Below are 17,675 nucleotides of genomic sequence, written 5' to 3'. Positions count from 1 at the left end.
AATGCCAATATTTGTTGTTTCAATGCCAAATTTTATTTTCAATACCACAGGTTACTGTCACTGTTCTAGCTCCATACGGAACCCCTCACAGACTTGTTTTCACTGCTTCTCTCTCTTATTGTGCTGTTGTATTACTGTAAAGCTGCTACAGAGCTACTCAGCAGAGTAAGCCGAGTATTCTCCACCTCACAGCAAAGCTTTTACCTCAAAATGGTTGAGGGGAAAGTGACATTCATGAAGGTCATTGAACCACAGGCATCGCAGCAGTCGGGGCATTAACTGCAACAACAAGTAGCAATATTCATATCCTGTAACTAAAAATCCACCCATGTGTCTTCTTAGTTTGAGCTTGTCACTTGGAGAGTGCCACTGTAGCGTTCAGAGACCACACATGCGAAGAGACTGCAGCACAGGAAAGCTCCATCTTCTGAGGACAGCAACTCCGACTGCAGATAGGATGAAACATGGCACGGCTACCATTTTCACCTGGATATGACACTCCTGCACTGCCTCGGGCTCCGATTTATGCTCTGGTAAAAGAGCGGCAGTGAAATGTAAAAGATATGTGAGATGCCTGGAGGAAGAGCGCAGTCTTCCCACCCTTGTCGGCCTTTGAGCCCATTAAAGCATGTTTTTATTACTCCCATCACTATAAATACGAATGAATAGGATAGGGAAAGGGCCCAGTCTGCTTAAAACTGAGTCATCTGTTGGCTAACAGTGTCTTAATAACATTAATAACAATAATAATAATTCTGAAATAATCTTGAACTGGTTCCAACCCAAAATTTGCTTGGATAAAAAATTGCAAATGACTCGGAGGGAAAGAAATGGGTTCATCTAAACATCTAAGTTAAAACCTTAATTAAAAACAGAGATGTAAACTCCATGTTATGGCTTCAGTCCTATGGAGTTTTTTTTTTAAGGGCAAGAGCTTCTTTCTACACTCACCATGAAATGAAATACAGTCCACCTCTCAACAGCCTATAACTGTTTCAACCACCTGGCACAGTTCAGCGCCCTCTCTCCACTTTCACGGTTGTGGGAGCAGCTGTTGCTGTCGGTGGAGCAGGTCGCTGGTCGGCTGTCCAGTTGGTGGTTTGATCTGCGGCTCCTCTTCTGTGTCCTGGAGCAAGACACTAAACCCCAAACTGCTCCCTATGTGTGGGTATATGGATTCAAAAAGGTCCGCCAAATGAATGTAATAAAATGTTCACACTCAGTCCATGTACAGAGACATCTTTATAGGAATAATAGGAACCTGAATTGCAACGGGCAGGTTGAGGGAGAATGTGGGCTCAACACTTCCTTTCAGCTCTTTGGCGTGTTCAGTTTCTTTCAGCTTATTGTTTTGGGGTTTTTTGGCCGACAACTTGACTATTTTGGTTCACTCTCACTGCTGCAGGCAACTGCTTTCAGTGGAAAAGTTATCTTCCCAGCACCACACAGCAGAAAGGCAATATTAGTGACTAGCTTGGGAAGAAAATTGAGCATTTAGCAACTGAACAACCAGATATTTCCCTCAGGAGTTTGTAAAGACCAAAACCGAGCTAAATGGAGAGTCTTCCACTGCACATCTTGACACGAATGCTAACGTTTTTCTGTGTGTGTTGTATTAATAAGCATGCAACAGTTTGATGACAGTCACCACATGAACTTTATAAAGTGTTAATATGTCAGGGATCAGAGGTGTAAAGCTGTGCACCAAGTATCCACCTATGAAGTCAATTAAATATTGAATAGTGATATACACATGATTTGTGACAAACATCTATCAAAAATACACTGTTAATATTGTCATATCCACCTACCTCAGATGTAAAAGTAAACCATTCTTTATTCTATCACTATTTGACTGTTTGTAATCCTCATAGAGCTGTTTGTTTACACTTTTTGATATATATACGAATATCGGTACGTAGCAGTCAAATGTTTACGTTTACCTTGTTCAGCTTTGTTGTCCTAGATTTTAACCACATGGCTATTTCTGTCTATGTCCTGGAGCCACAAAAAGCCAAATTCTCTGTATGTGTTCACACTTAGTTGGAGTGGAGTCATTTCATTAAAAAGTGACCAGGAGTTAACAGTTTAAATTCAGAAGCAGTTGGCAGCCATGTTAGCATCTGATTGGTAATAGTTCGGGTGGCGGGCTGAAAATTGAGAATTTATAACAAAACGTTTGGGGAAAACAATATTAAAAAATACATTTTTCATAACAATGATTATGTTTCTTTTTAAATACTTTTTTTTATTTAGAAAGACACAAGATTGACAACGTTACACATAGCAGATTTAGCCCTACTTTTTTCTTTTCTTTTGCCCCCCTACCTCTTAACACTCACACAATGTACAACATTCAAGAACTAAAACATAATGATGATGATTATGCCGTTGATAAGAAGAATTCAAAATGTCAAGGAGCAGAATGCTGTATGTGGTGCTGCTTGACTATATGATTAAGGTCTAAGGACTGGAACATTAATAATAAAGTGAATGCAAGTGATAAACAGTGTGCTTTTTTTGTTTCTACAGTTTTTTCCTCTGTAGACTAAACTCTCAAAATAAGTACCAATGCTTAAATAAAAACATGCTTTACAACCATACTTACATAAATGTATGACATTGCTTTAGATCGCTCCCTGAATACCACAGTGTTTGGATCCCATGACCATGATTGTCATTTTCTTTTCTTTTCTTTTCTTTTTTTTAGAAACTCATTGATTATGTTAAAATATTAGGAAGTATTAACACATCTATTGGTGAATTTATACCTTCATCTGTATTTATTCACATAGGCTATCCATTCTAGAATATCTTATTAAATCAATTCTGTCCATCATGGATTTCCATGCAGTGTGTCCCTGCAGGGTATTGTGGAGTATATAGTATATCCACCACTTGAAAGCTAAAGTGAAAAAAATAGGCCTAGAGAAATCATCTCCCGTTTTCCCACTATAGGACGTGAATGCAGCACAAAACAGCGCGAGTACAAGGCAGAGAAAGAGAGAGAGAGAAACAGCGCGCGCAACAGCACATATGAGCCCTGTGAACAGCAGCCGGCTCCTCTTTCAAACCAACAGACACACACTACGCTCTACACCCCCCCCACACACACACACACACAAATGCCAGCACTCACATACACATGCACTCCAATAACGAGAGCACCGTCAGTCCGAGCTGCCTGCCGCTGCCGGTGGCAGTCCTCACCGATCCCCGAGACACAAAGCTGGGAGTCCGCTGGGAGACGAGCCCCTGCTGCCGATCCAGCACAAAGCAGAGGGAGCGGAGAGCCAGGGACTTCATCTGCGAGGCGGTAGCTAATCCAACAGCAGTGCTGTGAGGAGAAGAGACAGAGAGAAGGGAAGGTGAGTGAATGCAGTCCAGCTCAGCTGCTGTTGCTGCTGCTGGAAGAGGAAGAGGAAGAGGAGGAGGAGGAGGAGGAAGAAGAAGCTCATTGTCCGGAGAGGCTGGAGGAGGAACATTATCACCACAGTCAGAGCAGACGGCCAGCATTGATCAGAGCACCTTCAGGCTTTCAGATGTGGATGGAGTCCTGTGCAAGTTCTAGTCCTGGGTGAGCCAACCACACACACACACACACACACACACCTTCACTTGATGGGCTGTCTGACACACTTTTACACACCAAAGAGAGATCATGTGTTCCTTTACTGAGCTGCCACTGCCAGTGTCTTCCCTTTCATCCAGATCCCATTACTCAAGGCTCACTCAAACAGATGACCTGATGAGTGTGAGATTCACCCTGTGATCATCGTGGCACTAGTTTAACCCCTCAGCCTCTTCTAACACTGTCATGGTGCAGTTCCGCCTGATCGATTTGCTCATTATCTCACTCCGCTTGTTCTTTTTTATTGTTATCCTTGAGAGAGAGAGAGAGAGAGAGAGAGAGATAGTTTGTGTGTGTGTGTGTGTGTGTGTGTTTGTTTACCACTGTTCTCATCTAAACGTGGGGCAGAAAGGGAAAAGGCAGCCTTTGATCGATCCCTGCAGTCATCTCAGTTGTCGGCGTGACACATCTAAACCTCTGCCTGTGTTTTCTCAGCCCTCTTCCAGCTCTGTTCCTATCTTTATTGTGGCTCTGTTCAGTTCTCAGTGTGGTTCTGGAAATAAGCTGTTTTTTTATATAGAAGGAAGGTCTGAATACAGCTTTAATCTTGTTTCTCGTCTGTCATGGTTTACCACTGTCGCGGTAATTCTTGCATACGTTGGCCTACATACATTACAAAAACATGTAACTGAATGCAAATAATAATTGAGATTGCACAGCTGTCGTTGGGTTTCTAAGAAAATTTAAAAATTGCTGACAGCAACGACTGTAATGTGTTTTTCTTTAAGTCATTTTGGGGGGCATTATTAGTAGAGTGACAGGAAATTAAGTGAGAGATTAATTAAGGAATGACATCCAACAAAGGACCCTGTCAGGATTCGAACCGGGCCATTATAATTCATGTTCAGCGCCTTAAACCCTTTGTCTACCTGGACACCCAAGGGCTTTCGAACCTGGTTTTAAGGTCCCGAGTCACAGGCAGTATAGCAATTCATGTTTAGGACATTTGTCCCACTCAGAGATTGTTTTTTACTAATGTCACTGCTTACCCTAACTGTGGAGTTTTTAACTAATCAAAGCAATGCAAAATTCCACATGCTCACTGAATTGTGCATCTTTTAATTTTTCATTGCTGGTACATTTCTGTAATCAAAACCTCAACACTTTATCATCGTCACTGTGTTGCTTGCTTCTAGTTTGCAGTGACTGAGACATTAGCATATTTTTTGCCGCCAGAAATGTTGCCAGATTTTCTCTCATTTCGCTTATTTTACTCATTTTCAAAATTGTCTCATCAAATTTAGATGAAACATGGACTCTGTCGAGAACTACAGTAGCTGGGACTGTCTAAAAATCAACAGGAGAAAATGAGCATCAAAGTGAATGCAATTATACAACAGCACTTAATAGGACCCAAGGTGCCACTTAGCTTCCCAATCTGACAGATTTATGTGTCAGTAATGAAATGTCTGCTGACAGGTCTATGCGGCCCTCAGAGTGCAATGTTGAGGCAGGACCGTTAGTCTTGCCCATTACTACTCCTACACTTACCTCCTCATTCTGATGCTTTCTGCTGCAGATAAAGCTGTCAGCCCTGCTCAATGGTGACATTACCTCAGCTCAACACTGCCAAAGCTCAGTCTCATTGTTTTTAACTCTGGAGTATTTATGAGGGCAGTAAAGCGGAGATGCATTTGCTGTCAGCACGCCGAGGGCATTGCTGCTACTATGGAGAGAGGGCAGTGCGACGGAAGACGGGAAGGAGGAGAAGGAGCGAGTGCCCTGTGAGTGGCTGTCAGATACCTGCAGGCACGCTGACATGTCAGCTGTCACGCCTAAGATGTCCAGCTGGACGGATCATGGGCCTGTGTGCTGGCCATCCTCCCTCTCACATGGCTACTGTAATTCCATTATAGATGTTCAGATGAGGCTGTAACCTCAATGCAGAGCTTAGTGAGAATTTGGGCCTTACAAGTAATTTATTTCCAAACATGATTGCTTTATTTGACATTTGTCATGACAATAGAGGTTGGCTGTTCTCATTACCTTAGAGTACTTTTTTTTTGTCAAAGTGACGTAGGATTCTTGTTCTTCATCCACACCAGTCTTTATATTCAAAATGTTGATTTTATGGTGGTAGTATAATAATAAATAAATGTGGATCTTTTCACCACAATAAAACTTAGGTCGTTTTTTGCATTACTACCACTTTTATTCTGCACTTAGCTATTTACTTTGTGACAAGTAGCATACAAGATGCTAACGAGAGACTTCTGTAATGTCAATACTGTAAACATGGACCTACTTAACAAAGTTCGTTCACTGCTGGCTACAAGTTAGCAATAAAACACAGCAAAGGCTGTCACCGGGATGGTGTTTTGAGCTAACATTAGCAATCAAACAATCATAGATAGCTAAAACGTTTTTGAAATGATTCCCATCTTCGGTTATTGTTTGTAATGAGAAAAGTTTATTATTTCATGGATTTCACAGATTTCAGTATGACATGTTATGCTGTAAACCGTCTGAGCATGCGCAACTCACATCTGCACTTGACTTACATCGGGGAGTGACAGTTTCAACCATTTATTGTTACTTTTAGCTATCTGTTTTAACTATTTATCTGTTACTTTTAGCTATTTTAACCATTTACCAGTACTGTATGTTAACTGTTTCTCTGCTTGCTTGCTAACAAGTTTTGATGTACTCTAAATTTCAACATGTGGGGTCCAGGCGCTATAGTTGACTCAAATATGGATATATGTTCTTTTTTAAATCCCATCATATTTTCTATAAAATCAAATAGGTTGACCTACTTTACTTACAGTACCATGTAACCCCTGGCAAATGCACAAGCAAACCCTTCTGTGCAAGTGTCCTTCATTGGCAATCACTGCTTTAGGTGATGATGAGCAACTTATTAAAAGTAGACTTAAGTATGTTTTTCCAGGGCTTAAGCAGGACCTAATATAAATGTTTTTATTCAACATAGTTGTTAATCTGCGGAAAATGGGCTGAGGCTCTAGACAATTTAATAAGGCAGTTTGTCATTGTAGTCCCATTGATTTAAATGACTCTAAAGGAGCCTCTAGTAACATATATTTTGAAAATAACATGATCAAAGCTAAGGCTATACGTCAACCCAGTACAATTCAGCCGACTATTAAAAATGCTCTTATGTTGAGGAGTCTATTTATCTTCCTCCAAATGGGTTTCTGCTTTTTCAAGATGATGCAATTTATGCCAGTTATTTGTCTAGGATTTCAAACGATATTAGCTTACAAACATCTCTACTTGCAGAACCCATTAATAGATTGTACGGCAGAGGATACACACCACACTGCTTAGCTGAGCTCTGACCAGTTACTTAAACCAGGATGGTCTTACACTTATCTGAGCTACCTATGGGTTTGTCAAGTTCATTCTTTCTTGACATTTTGAAAAAAAGTCTAAATTGGCTTATTTAAGTAGACAATAGATTTTGAGTGACTTCACTGGATCGACTTGATGAGATGAGAAAGAGGAGTTGCTAGTTTTGCTCTTTGGATGCTGCATATTTATATGTATTCTGAGGTTTGTGGATGAAAGAATGTGTGATGCGATGACCGTCGTATTACATAAGTACTAAAAGGGAAGCCAAGGAGTCTCATGAGTGTAGGTAGGCAGTGCTTACACACTTAAGAGGATTTCAGAGACTACACTTCATGTTTTTGCATTAAAGCTTTAGTGCGTAACATTGTAAAGGTATTTTATTTGGGCATTTTAGGTCTTTATTTCCACAGAACAGATGGAGAAATGAAAGGGGAATGACATGCAGCAAAGGGCCGCAGGTCGGCATTGGACCCGCAGCCGCTGCATCAAGGGGTGAACCGTTATATATGTGCACCTGCTCTACCAACTGAGCTAACCTGGCCACAGATGTGTGTAATATTTTGATAATAATGAAAGTCTGTTAAATTTAAGCCATTGCCAAATGAGGTGCAACAAAGCTAATTAAGACTATGAGCTCCACAAAACAGTTTCTGTTTTTGTTTCAGTATGGCTATGTTTAGAAGAATGTATTGTCTGGCGACTTTCCCGTGCAGAAACTTGAGTTTCATGTTTTTCAATCCTCAGTGTCTTCTTGGCTACTAGCAACTGTGTGGGGGAAGGGAGGAGCGGGGACATTGCACGGTCACAGAAGGCTTGTATAATGTGGATGTGCCGACAGCGTTGTTGTCATTAGATAGAATTCTTCATGGGGGCACCAGAAACTACACACTATAGCTTTAAGTAATTTTTTTGCCCAGCGCTCCTCAGAAAGTGTGAAGCAACAGTAACAGTCCTGGTAATGTTCTTAACTTAAGCCCGCAAAAGATAAACAATTAAAGCCTTTGGTGTGAGCGAGCTGATATGAGAAGTCATGTAACAGTGAGCAAAGTGACTCCAACACAGAGCTGCGTTATGGGATGAAGTGCCGGGTATTTGGGCAGTTTGTGTACTTGTCGTTAACTCCGGCTCATTTCATTTTATGTATTTCTATTGCTGCTGGCAGCTTGAAGTGCCATAAAACAATATTCTCCTGTATGGATCAACCATCATGACTGAAAGTGCTACAGAAAATGGAGGTTTAAGGCTCCTGCTTCATCAGGAAGTTACTATCCTTGCCAGTCCAACAGTTACACTCTGAGTGTTGTATTGTAAGTGCAGATATAAGAAGTTGATTGTTTTTCACTAAAGCGGAGTTACAGTTTCTCGTGAATAGTCTCCTTTAGTCAACCGAGGCGGGGGATCACATCAGACACATCACTCTACTGTTTCACGTATTACTCGGTTATTGTTAGACTCACAACCAGGGGCATTTGTAGGATTTGAGAACACTGGGAACTTGTAGGCCATGTAAAATGCATACCCCATAAAAGTAGTTTACTTTCCAGATTAATTATGAGTTATGTTGATGTTAAAAATATTAGCAGTTGTTCGGAATTAGTATAAGTGTTGAGTAGAAACTTCACAACTGCTATCGTTAAGCATTTAATGACGAGTTGGAATATTAAAAAGATTTTCTTTCTCACACACATAGACATGCTCTTTTTACATTTAATGCAGTGTAAAATACAGTTAACGCAGTGTGAAATGTTCACTGTTCACCTCTCCATCGTCTGCTTTAATTTGTTTTGTTTTTTAAAGATGATTTTTTGGGGGCTTTTCCCTTTTTATAGTGACAGTAGATAGACAGTAAACTCACAAGCAACGTTACTGCCACGTCACAGCGACCCTCAACGCTAACCTTTCCCTACAAGCTAGAAGAGGCAGGTAACCAGAGTAAAGGGCATTTGTACGGCAGTGTGTACAATACATGCAGCCATATTAGCTTGTGGTATCCCTACAGCATCAGGCATTCACTGATAACACAACACATATAACCTACAGTATGTTCAGAATAGTGCTGCAAGGATCCTGGTAAGTGCGAAAGTACGACCACATCACACCCATTCTCCACTCACTTCACTGGCTTCCCGTTTCTGCTGGGATTGAATACAAGGTCTCAATTCTCACCCACCAGTGCATCTATGGAAATGCCCCCCCCCCCCCCCTGTACCTGAAATATCTACTCACCCCTCTCACTACAACACAATCCCTCCGCTCAAAAAAACTCCAACCGCCTCTTACTCCCCAGAAATCAGCTTAGCCCCCATGAAGGATCGAGCCTTCTGCTCTGCCCCTCCTCGGATTTGGAATGCCCTCCCCGACCATCTGAGGGCACCACAAACTATTGAGAACTTTAAAAAAGGATTAAGAACATTTCTTTTTAGCAGAACCTATGAGTTTTAACCTTGCACAATAATGTTGTTGCACTACTTATATGTATTTTAAACTAATGTTTTTATCTTGCTTTTATGATCCTACCTGTAGCACTTTGAGGTTTCTTAAATGTAAAGTGCATTACAAATATATTTTTTTAAATTATTCTTATTATAATAACCTCACCTCTTTCTTTATTGCTTTGTACAAACACCACGCACTGAAACATTGTTCTCATTCTCTCAATAAAGTCGGGAGAACTATTTGTCTCCTCCTACAAACAGTTTTGTGAAATGTTATGCTGCTCCAATTGAACAGCTAATCAGATTGAGAGAGCTGCTGAGCTATTTAGATGTTTGTCTAAAAAACAATCCTTTTATTTATTTCACCCGTAACTGTCACACCATTAACTGCATTCATATTTTTTTCAAAAATATAGTCCATCTTTTCAAAAGGTTTTCACTTATTGGATAAAAGTGTACATTTAAAAGAACCGTTTGATCCCTACACCGTTTGTTTTGTATAAACCAAGTGATAGATTGAATACGGATGTGGCCTTCCAGCTCTCTGATTAACCTTATTTGTAGCAGCGGAGCCAGGCAGACACGGCTTACTGTATTTTGAACCATTGCGAAGAGCCAGTTGTCCTGTGGGTTGACTCAAGTTACACACATCTTGCATACCATCTCTCCATGGGCCCTGCGTGCGAGATAGCTCTTTTAATCATCTCTCTTCAATTATGTAATTAAGAAAAAAGATTAGATTACACACAAGACATGCAGTGTGTTGTTGTATGAACGACTCCAAGGAACGACATTATTTTTCTTGCCTCAACCCTGAAACTTCACACGCCTTTGTGGTATTTAGACACCAAACAGCCTGTGACTGGATTAAAATATGAGAAAATGTAGATGCCTGTAGCTTCCCACACACATATACATACACGAATCACATCGCCAGCCTCTTCCGATTGATTTTGAAGTGCTTGATGATTAAATGTAGCATTCGTTTTTGTCATGATGTCCCCTCAGTCCGGAACCTACCAGTGACTCTGACTCAAATGAGAACTTTTTTTTTTGTGGTAAGATGTGCTTAACACTTGGCGAGGGAATTAACCACATGATTCATTAATCATTCTTTGAAAGCTTCCTGTCGTCCTCAACAGTTAACGGTGTGTTTGACTCAGCTGACGCATTCGGTCAGGCGTTTGTGGAGTGATGACAATGCATTTAGATCGAGATTAATGCAATTACTGCAAAAATAAAATCTGTGGTTTGGTTCATGGAGCTCTCTCAAGTATTCTCAAGTTTTTCTCACTCTCCCTCATTAAGAAACCTAGTGAACCTATTTTAAATATCCCAGCAAGCCGTCTGTATAAATGAAGATTAAAGATTCATGCCTCTTTGCATCTTCATTCCGTAACCGCCAGTGCTCCTCTATCTCCCTGCTCTGTGGATCACTCTGTCGGAACTAAAGCCGACTCTTCTTTTCAGCCGCTGAACACGAATCAGATAATCAGTTGATCGAATCATATTCCTGAAGTGGAGATCAGTAGAACTGTGAGGATGAGAGTGAACCGCTCGGTGAGGCTGCGCTCTCTGTTTGACTTCTTTTGATTTGCCCTCGCCGCTTGTTGCTCAGTGGTTCTTTTGCGAGTTTGCGTGTGTGCTCGACCGATTGCTTGCATCCTAGAATAAGAGAGGCATGGAACTGGAGAGTAAGAGCTGCGATTTCTTCAAAGTCCAGCAGTATTTGTTATCTGGAAGAGAGTTAAATAAGAAGATCAACACCACTCTCATGTCTGCATGGTAAATAATTGATCTAGTTACAGCAGGCAGCCGGTTAGCTTAGCACAAAGCATGAAAACAGCTTGCCTGGCTTTTTCCAAAAGTAACAAAACCCACCTACCAACACATTAACACACTGTGGGCCCTAGTTCAACAATCTAAGGCAACATGCATTAAACCAATCAGATTGTCATCTCCCATAGAGAGGCACAGTCCCACCCCTTCTGTTTGCCTTCATTTGACCTATCTTCGAAAATCAAAAATGAACAGTGGTCAGTGGCAAAAGACACTATTTTCTGGTCCCGATCAACTTTTGCCTTGGATTACACATGTGTTTTTCACTCACAAAAACTCAAAAAAATAATTAGTGTACTTCTCTTCATAGTTTTTTATAGTCATCTGTTTATTACTACCTTGTGTTTTGAAAAGTAAATAAAGACAAATGTTTAACTGGAAATAGGGCTGGAATAATACTCAAGGAATGGTTTCCATATCTCTTTTAACCTACTCGTTTTCCCTGACATCTCATATCGTATTCTCCTCCATATAAGAAGAAAACATTAAAAACTCTTTGTTATAGACCTTTTAGAATGATTTTGATTGGTCAACAATTTCACAAATTACCAGAAGAAAACACTTCTTTTTCTTGTCAAACTTAAAGGTCACTTGAAAATAGCTACCCAGCTCAAATGAATATCTCATCATAATGTATAATGTGCTACACTCTTTCTCAGCAGGCAGATGACCTTAACACCTTTAAGCTACGAGCTCAAAAGCGCTACTGAACACAGTAAGTTCAACAGGACAGGACATTTCTGACCTCGGTGCTACCTCCCCATTTTTAAGACGATAAAAATGCAATCTCTCTGATGCTCAAAATCTCAAATCATGATGCCAGTTTTCTGTTGCATGCATTAAGCAGGTAGCTGTTAGCTCGCAGTAGTTATAGTTACATGTCAGCTTGTCACCTGGTGTTGCAGAGAAGAAAATTATTTCCAGCAAAGAAAACACTTGTGTGCAACAGTAGCCTAAACAACTATTACAAGAAATAGTCCAGAATAGTCCAAATTGTCCTTTATTGCGCATATTAAACGAACAAGATTTGGAGCCCTATCTTGCACCCGGCGCAGTGCGCCGCAAAGCCCAACGTAAGTGTCTTCTCTATTTAAAGACCGTCCAGCACCCACGTAAACGTTAACTAGCAAATGCAGCTGCACTCATCTTTGCTTCCATGGGCGTGCAGGTCTTACAGGGGAGGTGTGTTCCGGTGAATTCTTGGCTGTTTGCTATCTTGAGGCAGCCGGAAGTGATTGTGCCATTGACCAACAAAAACCTGGGTTAAAGCAGAGCCCGACCAATATATATTAGCAAGCCGATACTATCGGCCAATATTAGCCATTACCCGATCTATCGGTATTGGCATTTACAATGGTTGATTTTTTTTGTTTTGTTTAATATTCATTCATCAGAATCATTTACAATTAAAAATAAATGATTCGGATAAATGAATATTTAAAAAGTAAAATCGGACGGTGAACCATGTTATTAGTGTTGGCAATCTACAACGTCTCTGTTGGCAACACAAATTTTGTTGTTGTTGTTATTGTGTTTTTGTTTAAAGGACTTTAAATTCTATATCTTAAGTTTTTATTTTTATACACTTTATTTATCAGAACTTTAATATATTTGATGTTCCTCTGTTCTGTTGTGACAATAAAACAAATTATCATTATTATTTTAATAAGAACTTGTAAATAACCACAAATAGCTAACGTTCTGTTTGTGTTTTGTTACGTTTAAAAAAAAAAATTATATCAGAATACCCGGTTTTTAAATAATCAAATATTTGTATTGGTATTGGCCTTAAAAATCCTTTATCAGTCAATATCGCAGCATTGTTTTTTAACAGCGCATTAATAAAAAGTAAGCAGCTTTATCAGCTCCACAACAACACGTCCTCGTTTTACATAATCACATGTAGCTGATCTAACCAATCAGACGCTAGCAGAACTCAGCCTCAGGTTCATGTGAGTCACACCACAGAGGTAGATTCTTAACTGCTGATGTAAATAAATGAACATGTAAATATGCAAGTACTGACTGTTTAAACACAAATAGTTAACTTTAGAAACACTTTAAATGCATTTTTAACTCAAATGTATAAATTGACTTGTACATTTTAGATATAAATAAAAAAAGAAACCCTAAAAAGATCATTATAGGGGATGTACAGTATGTCTGTATGTATGTCTGTAACGATTTTGATTACAGATTGTGCCTTATTAATACCAGTCCAGGGTTGGCACCATATGATAAGCTAATAACAGCAATCTAATGGTATAGTTTTGGTTTTATATTGCAGGACTAAAATGACTAGACATTTGGTGTGTGTGTTTGTGCACACATGGTGTGGGAAGGTCTCTTCCTGCAACCCCTACGGAGGGCAACATGTTTTAAGAAAAAAGCCTTTTTTCCAGCCTCGCTTTTGAAAAGGATGTCAATGCCCGGAAGAAAATCTCTCCCTTGCTTTGTTTCTGCATCATTTGAACTAATAAATCAACAGCTGTATGTGTCCATGTGCAACTGTGACAGATGGGTGTGATGAGATTGTGCTGAACAGACTGTGGTTCCTTCCTCTCTCTCTCTCTCTCTCTCTCTCTCTCTCTCTCTCTCTCTCTCTCAGTCTCTCACTCCTTAGGAACATACGGATTTGGTTTGCCTGTCAGAATTACTCTTCTGTGAATCGTTTCTTTGAACTGACTCCCAGCTGTGGCCAGTTTATAATGTATTGTTTGGGGCATTATAGGGGCTATACAGTATATGTGCTACATGTGCCCGTGAAATAGCTGGAACATTCTGTGTGTGCTCGGCCCATTTTTATCTGTGGAGGCGGGTTGCATGCTGTTTCTGAGACAAATAAGGTTATGCCTGTCAGTATAGATCATAATCTGTGGATTTGTGTGTCTTTGAATATCTCCGCATACAGTATATTAACACGTCTGTGTCTTTTCAATGCCCCTTCTGTCACATTGTGTCAGTTTGACAGGTGTGCGTCCTGGTCAACTTCCTGGTCTGTGCTGTTTGCCACAGTTTGAGGTGAAGAGGACAAGCTGCCCCTGGCCTATGGATTCTCATTGGAGCCAGTCGAGACGCAGTGAGGCAGTGTTTCATGGGGCTGACGCCCCTCTCGTCTTCACTAGCCTGCCATAGCTTCAGGATGAATTATTCATCTTTTGGGGTATTTTTCTCTTCTTGAAAAAACGTTGATCGTCCTACCTGCATGACAGTTGGCACGCTGTCAAAACCTACTTCATCTCTTTCAAAGACAACCCTGCCTGCTTTCCTTTCACTTTGTCCTATAGTGTACATCTATAGCTTTCTTCCAAAGAATTCTCTTTCTACTGACTCTTGCTTTTGTCTCACGTTGAAACGTCTCGTCAGAACCACTTTCAATGGAGCTCTCCACTGTCTCGGTGTCAGGGAAGGCGGCGTCTGCATGTCAGAGTAAACAGTTTCAAAAGAGCTTGTGAATAATTTGTATGTCAGGATGTAGTTGCGGTTGTGTCTGTTTGCATGGATGCAGCTTTTTTTCTTTTGTTTTTTTTTTGTGCAGTGTGTGTTTCTAACTCTGTCCAGCATGCTGTTTCATCCCAGTACATCCGATGCTGAATTCCTGTGATGTCAGATCAGATCTATGTTTAATGCCCAGGCAGAGCCCAATTACTCTATGCCCATAGCTGTATCTTGAGACTTTAAAGAAGCTTCTTCGCATGCAAGATAACCCTGATGTCATTATTCTCTTTGGACTTGGTTGGTGAGCTGGCTTGGCGATCCCCTTTAAGGACGCTGATTGCTCATCCCCTACTCAGGCATCGTGGACATTTGTTGTTTGCTTTGGGGGTAAATTTCCCTCTGAAGAGTTATTTGAGGTCCCCTGTCTCGGTTTCTCTTTCATTTTTTTGAATTTGAGATTCTGTGTGAAGAGCAGAGGGAGCATCAACACCCCTCCTCTTTGGTGCCTCTTCATCCCTCTCGTCCTCCTGGAGGCCTTTAGGGAGAGCAGCTGAGTCACTCTCTCCTCCCTGTCTTCATCTTCAATCTGCTCTTGCTTCTCCTTCCTCCACCTTTCTTCTGTTTTCTCTCATTAAGCCTTTGTCACAAGGGCTGACAACCTCTGTCATTTGCCAAGGTTCACTTTTATCGCCCCGCAGAGCCTCAGCTGAGAGGGGTGTGTGTGTGTCAATTTTAGCATTTAGCTGAATTTACGTGTGCATATTTGGGATTTTTGCTGTCAGCTTGCCTGTTCCTTATTAGGCACTCCTGTTAGTCTGAGTTGTTGCATGGACAGCAGCAGCAGCTCCCTCGTTGATGGAATCTCTTTGAGATTTTTATGCCAGAGAGATAAGAGAGAGTGTGGCTGTCAACCAACCATCCGACGAAACACGCACATGCACACACGCACATGCACACACAGTTACAGTCTCTGTGCCTCACTTTCTGTTCTTTGCTCCTATTTTCAATTTCATTTTGCATAGCTCATCTGCTTTCTTGACTCTAATAAATGTTTAAAGGTATTTCTGTCTTCTTATTTTTCTGTATTTCTTTGACTCCTTTGTTTTGTCTTTTCCATGGTCAGCACCTTCATGCATGCTGCTCTTCCATGCCACCTCGCCCTGTTTCAAACACTTGACTTCTTGCCTTCTATTAAACAAGAAGCGTATTATTTCATTAGCTAATCTCTCAGAAGACATGGCACAGATACAGAATCTACTACCTCTTCTACTTCAGCTCATAGCTACAAACACGCAACACCCCCATTATTTAACTGGCAGTAAGAAGAAATTGTGGGAAAGCGGATCCATTTGGGATGTAACAAATGAATGATTATCTCTGCAGGTTTTGTGCAGCCATGTCTGTGAATGCAGAGCACTGAGTGTGATGTTTGAAGATTAATCAACAATTAGCTGCAGTGTTGAATCATGAGACTCTTTCTGTGTCTCTGTTCTGTGAGAGCTGATTCAGTGCCAGTGTTGCTTGAGATCCCATAATTGCTTCAGAGTTCTTCTTGTAATTAAAACTCTTGGACAATTCCAATAGAATCCCAAACATCACTATTCTCAGATTAATAGCTCAGCGCGGGCGGGAAGGAATATATGCACATGCACACATCTATGCAGTATGTTTTGCAATATTATTTATTATTGATGTTACTGTTGTACAAAATAAAGAGACTTCACTTCATTTCAGTTTTTCCGTTTGTTTTTCACCAACATTTTAGCTGTGGCGGTTTTTCCGAGAGTCATTCGTCCCCGATTCAGAGCCCGCTGTCTTGGCTGCAGCGAGAATAAAGCCGAGTGGAGGAGACACGGGAAGTGGACCGGGCAGTGTGGCAGTTCCCAACGGCAACAGAATTAGAGGGTGGTACAGTGAAGTAGGCCATACAAACAGGCTCAGCAGCTGAAATATGGACAACAGACCATAACATAGACAGAGCTGGATGGCCCAGTACATTTCATCAGTATGTCATTATGCCGTAATCCCGGGCCAGACACTGTACTGGCTGCATGTGTGTCAGATAGGAATTGTTATTGGTTATTGGTCAGGGACACTTGAGGATATTGCTATTTCCACCTTGTTGCAGAATCACAGGACTTTGATCCCAGATGTTCCCTGTTTTATCCAAAATTGCTGTTTTGGTGCAAGATTGCTTTGTGTCAAAAAATAAGAATCCAATGTAATGTTTGTCTGCATTTTAGGAAACAAAGATTTAAAGCAAAGCTGCAAGGAATCTAGAGACACTCTTCCTTTTTTTTTTAACAGGTTGACGTCTACACTTTATTTATAGATCTTTGATGTATGTTGTTTGTATTCATTACAGAAATTCAAGAAAGACAGGAAAGAGAGTGTCTTCCCACTGAGAAGCCATGAGTCTTCCCATGGTAGTGTGGGTGTTGTTCAAAGCTTTTTTTGCAAGGTGTTAATTGTGGAGAAAGGTTTGTCTTTGAAGGATGTTCAGATGATCCTCAACAATGTCCTGTGAAACCAGGATGAAATAGAAGTTACCCAAAGAAAACTTAAACTGAGATCGCATTTACTGATTTTGAAGGAGAAATTAGTTTTCAGCAGATGAGAGATGGCTGTTGGCTGTCCTCTCAGACCTTAGATGCAGAGGGGATTTAATGAGACGGATGCTTTTTTGGTGAAAATGATGAGCCTGTGCTGCTCCGAGTCAGTGAAGACAGATGAAAATGAGAGGGGCAGAAGAGAGGTCAGCAATGCCAGCTAGCGTCATGTTACAATTAGGAAGGCACAGAAAGCCAGCTTCACATTTCTGCTCATGATAGGCTTTAATGCCTTGTTTCACGTTTGTTATTTCAGCCTCAATACTAGCTGACAAAAAAATGTATTTAGCATATCCACATGGAGCTGACAAAGCACTAGTTGCAGTGAGCTCTAACAAGTCCTCAAGATGTAACGTACTGTATATGTCCTCCCTCTTGTCGTGTTTCCAGAAAAAATGGGTCAAGACTTGG

At 40.8% G+C, this 17,675-nt stretch overlaps 1 protein-coding gene across 1 annotated transcript in view; it reads left to right on the top strand.

Moving 5' to 3' along the window:
- Positions 1-3,073: 3,073 nt before the first annotated feature.
- lingo3a (leucine rich repeat and Ig domain containing 3a) overlaps positions 3,074-17,675 on the top strand; it is a 36,763-nt gene continuing 22,161 nt past the window's right edge. Inside the window, exon 1 of the mRNA XM_034882272.1 lies at positions 3,074-3,577. The gene's annotated coding sequence lies outside the window, so the exon portion shown is untranslated. The remainder of the gene's footprint in view (positions 3,578-17,675) is intronic.

This window comes from Etheostoma cragini, chromosome 9, assembly GCF_013103735.1.
Source record: "Etheostoma cragini isolate CJK2018 chromosome 9, CSU_Ecrag_1.0, whole genome shotgun sequence".
NCBI lineage: Eukaryota > Metazoa > Chordata > Actinopteri > Perciformes > Percidae > Etheostoma > Etheostoma cragini.
This window is presented reverse-complemented; position numbering and strand designations above follow the sequence as displayed.